This window comes from Chiloscyllium punctatum, chromosome 36 (genome assembly GCF_047496795.1).
Source record: "Chiloscyllium punctatum isolate Juve2018m chromosome 36, sChiPun1.3, whole genome shotgun sequence".
Classification (NCBI taxonomy): domain Eukaryota; kingdom Metazoa; phylum Chordata; class Chondrichthyes; order Orectolobiformes; family Hemiscylliidae; genus Chiloscyllium; species Chiloscyllium punctatum.
This window is the reverse complement of record NC_092774.1, coordinates 7037264-7054040: the sequence shown is the minus strand read 5'-3', so window position 1 is coordinate 7054040 and position 16777 is coordinate 7037264.

Sequence of the window (16777 nt, the reverse complement as noted above, 5' to 3'; positions counted from 1 at the left end):
AAAACAACAGGATATGAACAAGAACAAAACAATTAAACTAAGCAGTTTCTTGTCCCTCGGTGAGCGACTCTCACAGATCCTGTATTTCAGTTGATACTGCTGTCAGTTTGAATAGTGCTGTGTGTTTCCACCTTCTCCCTTGCTAAATTCCGAATGATAGTACAGTGAAACCAAGCCATCAGCGGACGGTAACATTGCATCACTTTGAACAGAAGAGAAACACGGGGAAAGAGTAGCTTTTATTTAATCATTTTGATTCATTGAATCCCCAGAAGGGTTATATTTCATTGCAGACAGAAATGAATACGCAGGCAACACCGTGGTAGACACTGACACACGGTTATTTGAAAGAGACATAAATATAGATAAACCTCCAGGTGCACAACCATTGATAAGCAAGCAGAGATATACACAACAGAGAGACACTTATAGACATCTATCCAACGTTTTGCTTTGGGAATTTGATGCCCATTGCCACACAGTGATGCAATGTTAGCGGTTATCAAGATACTACAAACACTGGCGTTTTGCAGCAAACTCGGACTTTATTGCAGCTTCTGTTCTTTTTTACTTCAGTTGTAAAGCCAGCGATGCAAAAGCTGAATGAATGACTTCTGCTGCAATAGTCCTTAATATTACCCGAAGCATCGGCATCTGCCAGTCACAGAGGTAGGCCTTTCAGTCTCCAGGAGCACTGCTTTCTCTGAACGGAATGATTCTTTTAATCGCACTCTCCGAACCTTCCAGAAACTTGCCATATATTCACATTTCGAAAACACCCAAAACCCCTTTCGAAGTGAGATTGAATCAGCTCAAGCTCGTTATCAAGTAATTTGTTTCACTGCAGAATCACCCTCTTCAAAGCTGGGCAATCCGCAAATCACTTCCAAATAGTTTTGACCATTTGATACATATTTGGAAAGTGGCAATATAAAGGTTGCTCTTCCAGAGCGTGGGAGCAGCGGTTTGGAACATTTGTGCCTCTAATTCTCCAACACTACCATTGTGATGCTTATCGGCAGTGAGTTTGACTGTGTGAGAATTTGACAGCGTGATTGTGAGAGAATATATGTGAACCTGAGAGCTGGTCTGAGAATTAAAATTGCAATGTGAGAGTGAGCGTGAATCAAAGAGAATTTGTGTTTGTGAGATAAAGAGAGTGTGTATTCCCGTGTGAGTGAGTCAGAGCTTTTCTGGAATTAAATTTGACGAAGAGAATATGATAAGAGATACAGTGCACCTTAGTATGTGTGAGAGATTGAGAATGAATTTGACAGTGTGAGAAGGAAGGTGTATGCTTTCTCCACAAGTACTGCTGAATCTCTGAATTCACACTGGTAGTGACTGCTCGCCCATTCGAATCAGGCGTTTTCACGATTATGTTGACTGTACACATACTAACTGGCCAACAAAAATATCCTACAATTTATGTGCACTGATCGAAACAACAGCTTTTTAAAAATCGGCTTAAAATGGTGACAGAACAAAAACGTTTACTTGCTCCCACTGTGGGAGAGAGTTTACTCAGTCGTCAGATTTAGTGAGGCATCAGCGAGCTCACCAATGATGGTATGTTATTATTGCATGTGGTTACGTTCAGAATTGAAACATTTTGAATCTGAGCGCGTGGAAATTTACTTAAAACCACTACCCTGTTCAGACAACTGGATTTCGTATGTTTTCCCTCAATGGGATTCTGTTTTTTGATCCACTTCTTTTGAGTGGTCGAGCTGATTAAAGTAATTTCCGGTCAAGTTATGAAACTTGTAATGCATTAATCAAAACATCTGCAGCCATAAAGAATATGTTCAAAGAAGCAGATGGCATATCAACAGAGAGTTCACATTGGATTGAGCAGAGCGCGTTCAAGGTGACATCATTTTCATTCAGAAATGGAACATGCAAAACATATCCGAAAGAGTATCTGGCAATTAACCAATTGTAAAATGTCAACATGAGTCATACAAACCCTTAGAACTCCTTTCTTCTTCAATCCATCCATCAGGTAAAATCCCCATTTTCTTCCCATATAATCAGTCCAGAATTTCCATCTGCTCGGAATTGAAAAGTGAATGGCATTCAAAGACAAAGAGATCAGTCGTGGTTTTATTGAGTGGAGGAACAGTAAGGTCTCATTCTGCTCCTACTTCATTTGTTTGCATATATATTAGTGAATTATACAATGGTTAAACACAATGTTATACCTCTAGAATCATACATTAGTTAGCATAAACAAGGAAACATACAGCTAAACGTGTTCTACCCAAGACCTTAGAATTAAGGAGCTGTTGCAAAGGTTGGTGTATCCATTAAGTGAATGCAGGCAGCTATTCGTCCCTCAAAAGCACGATTACACTATACCCTTTCGCTAAATATTTGCTTGAGTCACATGGAACCTGCTCGGGGCGTTGAAGCTTGTGTGTGAGAATGGGTGTCTGATCGACTCCAGTAGAACTAGAATGAATAGACATTGCATGAGTAAGTGATCATGGAACACGTTGATCATTCTCAGTAATTCACCCACTCACACATGCAAAATACACGTGTGGTAGAAGGTCGTTGGTGTGATGACGGCCAGTATCCAATGTTCCAAAACAGGCTTCAGCTTTGGCTTCCTTATTGGTTGTTGCATATACAATCTACATAGATAAGAATGTGGCGGGGAGGTGGGGTGAAGCAATTGGTAGCGGTTTGCAATGATTGAAAACTTGGCCGGATGGTTGACAGCAAGCATGAAGGTCATGGTTTAAAGGCAGATATAAACAGATTGGTCATGTGGCAGATCAGTAGCAGATGGGATTTTACGTAAATAATTGTGAAAGGATGCATTTCGAAAGAAGCAAAAAATAAGACAAGGAAATATTAGATGAATGTTAGGAAACTTGGAAACTCAGAGGAATGAGGAATCTTGGGGTGTTTGTCGACAGATTGCTCAAGGCAACATGGAAGTTTCTCCAGGCTGTTTAGAAGGCAAAGGGGAATCTTGCCTTTTTGATTGGAAGCATATATTGCAACAGCAGTGAAGTTATACTGAAACTATGCAGGAATTTGGTTCGGTCACAGCTGGAGTATTCTGGGTATTTCTCGTCTCTTTAGGAGTAATATGATCGCAGTCAAGGTAGACCAGAGTTGGTATAAGATTGTGGGAGTATGGATAGGATGGATGCAAAGCAGCAATTCCCCTCAGTTGGAGGATGAGTAAGAATGAGGTATCATTTTAAAATGAAAGACAGGAGGTTCAGAGGGGATTTCGGGTAAAAAAGAAATCACCCAGAGATTGGTTGCTTGAGTTAAGATAGGGAAATTCAAAATTATCCAAACATAACCTAGAGGAGCGTTCAGGTTCGTGCTGTAAAGTATAGAATTAGCGTATTTTTTCGGGTATACTGCTGATGGGCTGAAAACCCGATTCTGAAATAGATGTTTCAACGGTTTCGTTTCCTTGAAGTTATGGTGGTAAGTGGAAATATAGAACGTGCTGATCCAGACTGGACGGGCAATTTAACAGCATGATAGAATCGGTAATGTCTCTTTTAGGCTCCTGGATTTATCAGGCTCTTCTGCAAAAGTCTCTGTGACAGTTTGATTCCAGGATACTTTGTTTTCATGATAGCCCTGCCACTGACCGACAAACGCTGTGCTTCACTTTGCAGTTGAAGTTTTTTGTGATTCTGAACAAATCACACATCTCTTAGAGGGAGAACCACAGAAAGTTTTCATCAATTTTTACATAGATTTCAGATTTTTTTTTCTATTATTTTGAGGTTGCAAGCACAGAAATATACGGCAGTGTTATCAGCTGCCGCCCCAAAATGGTTAAACTGGTGAGTTTTATTCTGGTTTGAAGTTCTGCAGAGAAGCTCCTTATCTAGTCTTTGCCGGTACCAATACAAATAATAGATGTTTTCTGTTGTACTGGAGTTGTATCTCAGGGTCATTGCTTCACGCTGTCTCCTACTCTCAGAAGGCTGAGACTGAGTTATGTAATTACCGTCACCCAGATTTGTAACATGTTCAGAAGGTAGAAAAGTCTGTAATGAAAACTTCACTCGAATAATTATGCACTTTTATTTTGAGCACGAAAAATTGGACTATTTCTTACCGACAATGAGAATTGTGAACAGAAGTCAGGTGCCGAATATCCGCATGGCTACTGCCGACTGACAGTTTGCACGAGAAGAGTCTCCTATGGGGTGAATGACACTTCCTGAAGCAATGGTTCGCTTCCAACGGTGTAATCCCAGGTGCAGACACCAAATATTGAACTGAGCTTCAGATTAGGTCCTGGTCACCAGCAGTTTTGTCCCACTATATAACCTCTCTGATTGTGGAGAGTTCTGACAAGGAGTCTGCTCATCATCTCTGAAAGTAAAAGCAGCAGCACAAATATAACAGGCAGATAACAATTCAATGGAAACGGAAATTGGAAATAGATAGAGGGGCGGAAACTTTTTAAAAATTTGGAAAAACTGTGTGGGAGAGTTTCACGTCAATGTTTCCGGTCTTGGCTCCAAAACAAAATTCAGATAACTTCCTGGAGAGAACATGGATTAGTAGGAACTAGGAGAACGCAGTTATCATCCGTTCGACTGGAATTCCCCTTCACATGTTTCACCAGAAAGGTTTGGCAGAGGAGGAGTGGGGGAGCAAAGGTTCATGCCTTCGATGTCCGCCTACACGGAAAAAAAACAAAGCGTAGTGCCTTCAAAATACGAAAACGCACAAGGGGGCAAACACACATAAAACCGCACATGCGCATCACTAAAATTCAGATGCAGACAAAGGTGAGTTATGCTTTATGAACATTGATACAAAATGAATTAGACATCAATAGTAAAAGCTGTTCGAGTCATCAACAGCCTCATCTCATGAGCGAATGAAGAAAATGCCATTGCACTACTTCAGACGAAGAATCTCGGAGAAATGTTACAGGAACGCCTATATGTTTAGCAGATACCAAGCATAACAAACTTTTTTTTTAGAAAAGAAAATAACACACGAACTGAGACAGGCAGACAAGGAAATTAATCAACGTGAACAAATATTGTCACCTATTCCCACGCACAGATCGAGTTGGTTATTCGTCAGAAACACGAAGATTGCTGTGCACAGAGAAACATGAAGGACTCGAACATTTATATTAAAAGTCCTTCGCACGAATGGACACAGGCATACTATTCACACAGACACACAGACACAACAATATCCTCAAGAACACACATTTATCACACGCAACGATGCACATGCTCGCCAATACAGATAAACAGGGCAAAAAATCCATAAATATCCACTGACATAGCGCGAGACATTGTGTGGCATATGAGTTAAAATTGTAAAATATTGGAAGTTAAGTACACAGATGCACATATTTGCACGAAAGCACAGACACACACACTATCAGGTACCCTTCTGCAGACTGATGCAGTGTGAAAAAAAGAAACACAGGCACAGGTGCAGTGTTTCACAAATAGAAATGTAAAACACGTTCACGACTGCACTTATCCATGATTAGACAATGAGGCAGTAAAAAAAAGGAACAGACATAGGAAATTCGGCCCATGTAGTCGACTCCAACATTGAATGAGATCATGTCTGATCGATAGTTTTCATCTTCACATTCTAGCTCATATTCACGACTCTTAATTCCCTTCATAATTATAAACCTATCTATTTCAGCTTTGAATGTAATCTGATTGCTTGAACATCATTTAATTTGACACAGCTTGTTGAAAGCTTTGGAAGCGATAGAATTGGGGATACTTCATCACAGAAATTGCTGGTATCAAATTTCAGTGGTTTATAAGGAAGAAAAATGAAATGTTGATTTTTATTTCACTGAGAAATAGGTATTAGCATCGTCAGATTTCGCTGAAACAATGCAAAGCATTAGTAACACACAATAGGGTAGAAGTGCTTTCTTGTGAGGAGTGTTTGAGTAATTTGGAGTCTTAACTCATTAGTAATTAGAAGATGAACAGCGACTTCAATGGAATATTGAAGGTTGTTGGTGAAGTGGACAAGGTATTTATGGAAGAGTTGTTTTTTTCTTGTGCGAGAGTCAAGAACCAAAGGGCATGAATTTACAACTAAAGGATTTACGACAGACATGAGGAGAATTGTTATTTCTAAGGTAGTAGTGAGTCTGTGGAATTCTTTAATGTAAGCGTTTCAGAGGCTTATGTACATTCAAAACTGTGAAAGTGGAGTTGAGGATTATGAATAATGGCGGATACATCCGCCACAAATTCACCTGCACCTCCACACACATCATTTACTGCATCCGCTGCACCCGATGTGGTCTCCTCTATATTGGGGTGACAGGCCGCCGACTTGCAGAACGTTTCAGAGAACACCTCTGGGACACCCGGACCAACCAACCCAACCACCACTTGGCTCAACACTTCAACTCCCCCCCCCCCCCCACTCCACCAAGGACATGCAGGTCCTTGGACTCCTCCATCGCCAGACCATAGCAACACGACAGCTGGAGGAAGAGCGCCTCATCTTCTGCCTAGGAACCATCCAACCACAAGGGATGAACTCAGATTTCTCCAGTTGCCTCATTTCCTCCCCCCCCCCCCACCTTGTCTCAGTCCCAACCCTCGAACTCAGTACCACCTTCCTTACCTGCAATCTTCTTCCTGACCTCTCCGCCCCACCCCTTCTCCGGCCTATCGCCCTCACCTTAACCTCCTTCCACCTATCGCATTTCCAACACCCCTCCCCCAAGTCCCTCCTCCCTAACTTTTATCTTAGCCTGCTGGGCACACTTTTCTCATTCCTGAAGAAGGGCTCATGCCCGAAACGTCGATTCTCGTGCTCCTTGGATGCTGCCTAACCTGCTGCGCTTTTCCAGCAACACATTTTCAGCTCTGATCTCCAGCATCTGCAGTCCTCACTGTCTCCTAGAAGATTATGAATACAGACATGGTTTCACTCAGTGTCGGGGCAGACTCGATTGGCCTGTCTCTATCCTTTTGCTCATACTTACTGTGGTATTACCAACTATTAAGTTGCCTTTGAGGTCACTTCTTCCTCCGTGAATATGTATTCTCAAAAGGTGCCAAGAATAATTTGCAAACAATAAGAATCAAAACAGTTTGATGTCATATTTTGATAATTTGTATTTGTTTAGGGTTTGATGTACACATTCAGAAGCTAAAAATTGACACCTTACAAAACAGGCATCGATCTGAAGAGTTCGCCTCCTGATTTCAATGAGCGTTTGGCGCACAAAAGATGATAATTGAATTCTTGGTTAGAATTTGAAATCAATTCGTAATTTGTCTGTAGACACTGAAACACAATTTGCAATTCCCTTCCAGGAGGTTGTAATTTCTTGTGATATTGAGAATTGATGCTCCTTGTCCCGAAGCCACGAGCTCTTTCACGTTTAGAGTACGTCCAGGTACTTTCCAACATATCATTGGAAATAATGGGGGGTAACGTATGCAGTAAACTATAGAAAGCTGCACATTCAGTCGTGGATATTTTTTTCTCTGCAGTTGGCATGAATGCATGGTGAAAAAGCGTATGGATTCGCTTGCATAGATAATTGTCGAAAACAAAAACTAAAAGGGGAGATGGGCTCAGCAGAGATTACCAAAATATCCATATACTGTCATAGAGCAGAGAGATTGTGAAAACTATCAGGAATCTAACTACAATAGACAAGGGGACAATGCTGAGAGGGTGCGCTTAATGCAGGACTTAGGGCACACCATATACAAAATAACCTAAGTGAGCTTGCAACACAGGGTTGAAATTGGCGAGTAGGGTGTTATGGGTATCGCATACATTTGGTTACAAGGAGATCAGTGCTGAGCACGAAAGATCAAAAGATATTGGAAGGACAGACAGATGGGCAGAGTAGCAGGATTGTCTTCTTTGTAAGAAATGAACTTAAATCAAGAACTAGAATGGATTGTGGATTCAGAAGAGTTGAATGTGTGTGGGTAGAGATGAGAAACAAAAAAAAGAAGAGAGGCCCTGATGGAGTTAATGAACAGGCCTTTCCCGGAGCAGAAAATAAATCTGGAAATGGAGAAGACATGTAAGAAAGGCACAATTACAACAACAATGAGTGATTTCAGTATGCAGTCGTAGCGGGAAAGATACATTGGTCACGAAACCCAAGGAACTGAATCCTTGGAATATCTACGAGTTGTTGCTTTTAGAGCATCTTGTGGTAGAGCCCATTTTCGACAGAGACTTCTGGATTTGGCGGTACACAATAAGGGCTGAATAGCGAACTTAAGTTGAAGACAATCCTATTGGATAGTGACTATACTATCAGAAAAATCATCTTACAGATTGAGGGAGAGTTGCTTGAATTAGACGCAATGGATTTAGAAGGCGCTTACAACACATACACAAAATCCTTATCATTGTACAGTTCACCATAGAGGAAGGGAATAATAAAAACCTCCACTTCCTCGACGTCACATTAGAACAAGAAGACAAACGAAAATTGCAGACCAGTGCTCACGGGAAAACCACACAACTGAACATATACTCAAATGCAGGAGAAACCATCCAAAAGTGTAGCTGCATTAGGTAAAAGAGCCACAACACAGTGCAGCACGCAGGACCTCCAAGAAGTCGAGGAAAAACACCTACACAACATATTCAGGTACAAGTACCCGATAAGGGCAGCGCACCGATTCGTACACAAGAAGACACAACGCACCCACAGACTCTAGCCACACTGCCATACATTACATACATCTTGGAGATGACGACTAGACTACCCCAGCCCCTGGGCATCAGGATATTTCACAAATCTACTACCACACTGACACAGCTCCTAATGAAGATAACAAACCCTATACCAACAAGCAGCAGAATGATTGTCATTATCAAATACCTCGCAAGGTCTGCACAAAACATTACATTGGATAGACGAGGAGGAAACTAGCTACCAGGATCCATGAGCACCAACTTGCTGCCATGACCAGCTATCACCAGTGTTCATACACACTGACGAAGAGCGTCATCAGCTTGACTGTGAGTATTCATCCTTATTAGGACAGACTAAACAATGACATGCACCTGAATTCCTAGAGGCCATGTATTCAAACTGGAAGTCCAGCAGCAACGAATCTATTTCCACCCATTTATCAACCTCACAGAAATAGAACCGGAAGTGATACCATTCAACACAACAGACCAAGACTCATAAATAGCAAGCGGGGCAGCACACCAGCAAGTCATCGGAGGCTCACTGATGATGTGGCCTAGCGTGGTGACGAAACGTCTGAGAATAAATCTGCAGCTCAAGGAACAAACATACAACCCAAATGAAAAAAAGAAAACTAACGGGGGTTGCTGAAAGTCACTGGCATGGACAGATTGCCTGACCCGTAAAAAACAGAGATTGCAGATGAAGGGTTAGCTATCGGGATGACAGCCGATGTCTCGTGGAGTTCTACAGGGTTCAATGTTTGGACCACAAACAATCACATTATATTTTAATAATCTGGACGAAGAAACTGTGAACACTTGTTGCAAAGTTTGCATAAAACACAGATAGGTCGTGGGTCAAGGGGCAGCACGATAGCTCAGTGGTTAGCGCTGCTGTTTCACAATGCCAGGGACCCGGGTTCAATTCCAGCATTGAGCGAATGTCTGTGTTGAGTTTTCACGTTCTCCCTCTGTCAGCGTGGGTTTCCTCCCATAAACCAAAGATGTGCAGGTCAGGTGAATTGTCCATGCTAAATTGCCCATCGTACCAGCGGTGAATATAACGTAGGGGTTACCCTTCGAAGGGTCAGTGTAGACTTGTTGGGCCGAAGGGCCTGTTTCCATATTGTAGATAATCTATTCTAATGTTGGCAAGCTGAGAAAAATGCATGGGGATTTCAGCAGGATCGCAGAGTGAACAAAGAAATGACAGCTCTATTAAAACGTTGGAAATGTGGGTTTATGCACTTTGATTTGCAGAATAATGGCACGCACTGCATTTTAAAAGCTTAGGACATCTGAAGCATAAACAGGCATCGTTGCACAGTTTAGGATTCTCCTCAAAGGAGCGTGAAATTTCAGTTGTCAGGAAGACGAATTCAACGTTTGCATTGAGATGAAGACGGCTGGAACACAATGACTGGGACGTAGTACATACGCTGTATAATGCTCAGGTCAGGCCGTATTTGGAATATTGTGAACACTTTTGAGTTCTGTATCGCAGGAATTATGTGACGGCCTTGGAAGAAGTCCCAATGTGGAGTGCAAGAATGATTTCGGGGATAAGAGCCTTGTCACACTAACAAATGTTTGAAGAATCGACGGAGATTAAAAGAATGAGATGGAATTTTCCTGAAACTTACAGAATATTCAGAGGCCAAGTCCGAGTATTTTTCGAGAGGACTTTCTAACAGTAGGAAGGATTAGGAACTGAGGGCACAACATTTGAGTAAACGGGAGATGTTTCAGAAATGAGCTGAGGGGGAATCAATTCACCCAGAATAGGTGGTGAATGTATGGACCTCATTGTTGTAGAACGCTGCGCAGGCCAGGTCACAAGTCTCTTTATATCAGAGATAAATATGATGAGCCGAATCATGTTGTGGTACTTTTTTCTATCACACTATTAAGAGAGTACCTCAAAGGGGAGATTGAGACTGAATTGAAGAGATTATGTACAAACTTTCAATCACAAAAGGGCTGTGCTTTTCCCATCTATTACAAATTTTATTTTCTGCCACAAAAGTGAAAAATAAACTAGCGTAATATTATTCAGCACTTGTTTTCCTCAACTTCTAAGGATCTTTGGCCTTACATCACCAGGGTAAATATTGCAATGACAAAACAGTACAATTAGGTAATTGATTGGAATTCCTACACCTTTCCTAATTTATTAACGTGACAAATATTTTCCAAAGATTCTTTGCTGCATTCTTAAACTATATTCTGAATTTATCTGTGTCTCAACATAAATACTTGTGTTGGTGCAACAGCGATGGAATTGAAGTATGCTTTCACTTTCTTGCTGAATGGATTTTGAATCATTGAAATTGGAACGTGAGAAATAAGGTTCGTTCATAATTTTCACAGAGGGAAAATCCACCACATATGTCATCGACAACAGGATGAAGCTTCCTGAGATGGTGAAGAATAAAACAATGGACTTTCGCCAGCTCTCCGCCTCAGGATAACTGGGATTTTCTCCACTGCTCGTGCTTGATCGTAGTCGCGTCCAGGCTCGATTGACTGCTGAAATGTATTTGGCAGTCAGTGCATTGAGCAGTAATATGAGGAGAAAAGGTTGAACTGTATTTAAAATACGTGCAAAGCCATCATAGGTTGTCCATGCCAATTAAGTAGAGAATTTTGATTTTATGTTACAAAACCATGACATCGTTTTAATTATAATAGCGATTCTTACATAAACTACCAGAGGATAACTTTTTAAATGACTCAAGAAATCGACTATTCCTATGACGACAGCCGCTTTTTTCTCTGTGTGATGTTGTGTTTTCAGATTCCAACAGCAACTGGTGAGGAATCAATCAAAGTCGAAAGCAACTGTTAACCACGCAGACCTTTCTACGGCTGCAGAGATGGTCAGAGCGCTGACTGTAAATACTAGAGTAATAGACATAAAACTAACTAGGAAATAAATGCCAGTAATCCAATTGAAGATCACAGCACTGATAACTATCAAGTGATCCGTCACTGTCATAGACACCAGATTTCGAGTGATGCATCCAGAGACTCCACATCTTCCTGGGGTGAAGATCACGATCACCGTAACATTTACATAAAGGGACCAAGAAAAACTACACGACTAACCAGACACAAAATTGTGCAAGGTTTGACATGTTGGCATCACTTCTGAAAGGAAACAAGAGCATTATTTTTGATTCTTCGGTGACAACTCCATCTCACCAATAAAAATGCCAACTTACATTTACGTAGCACCTTGAATATAATTCTCATAACATGATTCAGATAATGGTTACAGGGCAAATGTCGACGCTGACATACAGAAGGCAGCTTGTGTATTTGGAAAGAACAACATTTACACGTCAGCTGACATATATTCTTCAAGTAAAATACAAGGAGACTTGAAAAAAACTTAAAATAATACTGGCGTCAAATATAATAATACCTGATGGTAATTGATACAGCTGTATGAGTGCTTAGACTGAGACAGACATAAAGATTCTACTCCGAGGAGGTGGACTGAAACAGAGGGAAAGGTGAAGTCATCACAATTCCAGAGGATCGTCGGGCTGATTATTTGGAGAGATGACTGTTGGTGGTACTGTTGATGATGCCTTCCATCCCCTTCAGAAATCACGGAAGAGGTAGTTGATTTGATTGCATTTATCTTGAGATTTAAGAACAGACTAATTCTAACAAGCTTTACATATTCGTATTTTGTATTCAGCTCTTTTGAATGGCAAGTAATATTCGTGTCACACACATGTAAGACAGTGCAAATCTGCCACAACTTATAAACCATTCATCATCCTATAATTGTTTATCGCTAGCATTGCTGAACTCCCCAACTATCAAAATGCTGGTAGTATCAAATGACTGAATCTGAATTTCACGAGCAATATTAATACTGTCAATAAAAGAGATAGTTTACAAAACATGAAGTTTAATCTGCAACAGAGGGAGCAGCGAATAACAGAATTAATAACTGTCCAAAACCCTAAAGCCTGGCCCTGAGCTTCAATAAACAATTCAAGATTGTGATGCAACACCTCTGACTTGCTTACTGAATGCAGAGTCCACATCATCTAGGGCAGACCATCTCGTATGATGGGCATCATTTGCAAAAGATATCACTCCTTCCAATTCTAATACACGACAGAATTTGGTACTGGCTGGAAGCACAATATTATATAGGAAAGTATCAGTTTGTATTCTTTTGGAGCAAATTCTGATCAGCTGCCACATGTAAGAAGTGACACGAAACCCCACCATTGTGCAGATTTTCAAGCTAATGTCCATTCTCTCTTTCTATTATGGTCAGTATCACCGCAAGCTTATTGAACGTTGCATTGAATAGTTTTAACAATAAGATCTTCGATTGTAGTTTTCTATACGGACAGAGGCCGAGCGGGCCTGGATTTATGAACAGATGTTATCAACATCAAACCCCGAGCACAGGTTGCCATCAGGGAATTGGGCACATTAAACCTTTTCACTTCGTTAATACATTATTAATTTTCTGAAAGAATTCCATGATCCAACTTATATCATGGAATCTCTCCCTCTCTCTCCACGCTCCCCCCCCCCGACTCTTTCTTTCTGTCTCCTTCTTCTATCTATCGACCTATCTATCTATCTGTCTATCTACCTACCTATCTAACTACATATCTAACTACATATCTGTCTATCTATCTATCTATCTATCTATCTATCTATCTATCTATCTATCTATCTATCTATCTATCTATCTATCTATCTATCTATCTATCTATCTATCTATCTATCTATCTATCTATCTTTCTATCTATCTATCTATCTATCTATCTATCTATCTATCTATCTATCTATCTATCTATCTATCTATCTATCTATCTATCTATCTATCTATCTGTCTGTCTGTCTATCTATCTATCTCTCTGCCTATCTATCCATCTATCTATCTGTCTGTCTATCTGTCTGTCTATCTATCTGTCTATCTATCTATCTATCTATCTATCTATCTATCTATCTATCTATCTATCTATCTATCTATCTATCTATCTATCTATCTATCTATCTATCTATCTATCTATCTATCTATCTATCTATCTATCTATCTATCGATCTATCTATCTCACACATTGCTTCCCTACCTCAGGAAACATGGGTTCCACTTATACCTTCATTGAACAGGTAGATTATACATTATCTGACTTCGACAAAATATGAGTTTGATATAAACAGAATATGACACACTGCGATTCAAGTGGGAAACATGCTGTTGCAGGCAATCAGTGACCAACCTTGACATATTGTTCCTGACAGTACTTCCAATTACGGATGTTTATACAATTGTTTTCCAGTGAATTCACCCTTGCACCGAAAAAATGAAAACTTCTAGGTGCAGGCTCTGTACAGACTGCTAATCTTAGAGAAAACGGACTGCCATAATTTATGGACGTTTCCAGTCTTGAACAAGTATGAAAAATTGAGAGGTGATTTACTTGAATCAGATTCAATTGTCAAGTGGTATTTCAGGGTACAGACAGTGGACACTTGATAGCTTGACAATCTGTTTTTCACAATAACTGAATCATTCGTTGTTCGGTATATATTGGGATGGTTGCATAACGGTGGATGATCATGTATGATCCTGTCGAATAATGGAAAACGCTCGAAACTTTGATTGATCTCGAATGTTCGTAGTTCTTATGTTCATATAAAATTAACTGTGAATTTTAACTGCCTGAGGGAAAGTACATCAGCTGGAAATTGCAGCAATCTGAAATGCTTGAGCTGACTGGACCTTTTTTTTCATAGGAACATGGACCCAGGAGGCGAATTCAACGAAATAATGTAAAATATGAACGGGTGGATGTGCTTTGGAGATTAGGTCCAGAACATCTCGGAACCACTCGCTGAACAGAGCTTACAATGAAGAACATTTCTACACAGTGTTACGATACGGCAGTGAACCCTTCCGTTATTAAAGCAAACACCCAAGAAAAGCTCACCTCATCTCATAACCTGTTAAAATGTGAGTGACAGATAACCACCAAATTCCACTAATTAAAGAAAATAAAATGAATGTATTCTTTAACTCTAAAAGTAAATATTTAACTACAAATTTTCACAACTCTAAGCACCCCTTTCACAGAACTGGTAATTACCAGCTTCCAAGTCCATGACAGTTTGCTGTTCCAATGAGATACTCATGAAAATTACTTAAACTTAATTTCAAAACTACGCAGCGTTTTATTTTCGTCTTCTTTGTCTATCTTCTGTGGCTCAATATCTCCCTAGGTCGTCTCCTTGCTCATCTTATTGAGAAAGTGTTTCATATGAAAAGATACTTTTCGCAGTGAGTGTTTCCAAATTTCTCGTATCTGTGTTGATGGCAGTTGCTCGAAATGATTTTCAAATGTCTGCTGTTTCACATCTTCTACAATGGACCATCTTATTGTTTAGATGTTGGAAAAATAATAGATTCAAACGCGGTTGCGTTTTAATGTTCTGCAAAACAATTCAAACAGATTAGGTAAATTCGAATTGTTGTCAAAACAGCAATCAACTCAGGTGTCTATTTCTCAGTAAAATATTCCATATTTTCAATTTTCCAGGACTGTCTCAGACAGCTGGTTGGCAGAGACACAGGTAATTGTAAGTTCTCAAGTCAGTACAGCATTCACTCGCTCTTAAAGGTGCAATTAATGCTTTCAAATTCATATTGACGGAAATGCATGAACACGTGAATCTCGTTGAAATTTGGCATGACTGGAGAAGACAAAATGAAAGACAAAGAAAAGACTAGGAGGCACAGGGCCCCAAAGGCAATAATTTACTCTATATATATCGTGATAGGTTCGAGTGGGGAAGAAATATATGCATCCTGGTTATGGATCAAATAAACTGTACCAAATTAACAGATTGATTTTAATGCAAAATTCGGACACAAGTACGCTCAGTGAACAAGGGAGAGAATCAGCCAATGTGTTGTTGGGAATTGAAATTATCAGAGATGCAGAAGAGGCATTTCTCAGTGAAGTGAGCAACAGTAATACCACAGCGGAATCTGCACAAACGGAAATCTACGAACTGTTCAGAGCCTTAAAGACATGTTCTCACGCTGCTCAAACCACAAGCCACTATGACGTCGGTGTAGGTAGAATATGAAACTTCATGTTAAACTTGAAGCAAATGTAAAACCAAAAATAAATTCGTACCTCTTTCTGCATGGAAACAGTGAAATGGAATGCAAAAGAAGCAGAAGCTCTTATGATGTGTTTAATTCACAGAGAAGCTTTATGTTTCAGGAGTGATAATCGTTGTCACTAAACCTGTGCTTTCTACTGCATTTTACTATGTGCAGTGATGGAACACAAATATGTTACTTGCACAATTATACGTTTGGGAAGTTGTTGTCTTATTGGTCTTCGAGTATTTCTTTAGGATTTTTTTCTTTTTTACAAGGAAAATAGAAAAAGAAATTTCTTATTGTAGAATGAACTACATGGAGGAATTTTATTCATGCATGTTCCCACTCCAGCAATGTACAATCTAATTACTTCTGGTCCTTTGCTGCTCCCTCATATATTCACGTACTTAGCCATCTTCATCATTCGTTAAATTACAGTTTGAAAGATATTGTTGAATCTACAAACACCTATTAAAAGTTAAAAGTCATTTTTTTCTGACTGAATCATGTCACACGATGATCTGGTATTTGGAAATCTGATAAGTATCACGAATACAGAATGAATCCAGAGATAAATAGGTTTCTTCTATAAAATGGGAAGAAGCAAATTCACAATATAAAAATAACCTGTAGATTCAGTTTGTTCAGCTTTTTCCGTGCTTTTTATCAATGCCTACGTAACCACAACATGTTCGGGTTTTTGTACAGCTCTTTCCTTCCTATTCATCACTGTGTCTGTAATCTTCTCCCTATTCAGCTTTTTATACAGTTCTCTCACTACTATGCATTTTTTGTGTCTGTGATCTTCATCCTGTTAAGGTTTTTGCACAACTCTCTCCGTCTCTGTGTCACTGTATCTGTTATCCTACCGTGTTAAGATTTTGTACAGCTCGCTCCGTCCTTTGTTTCACTGTGCGTGCTGAGCGCCGACTCAGTGCA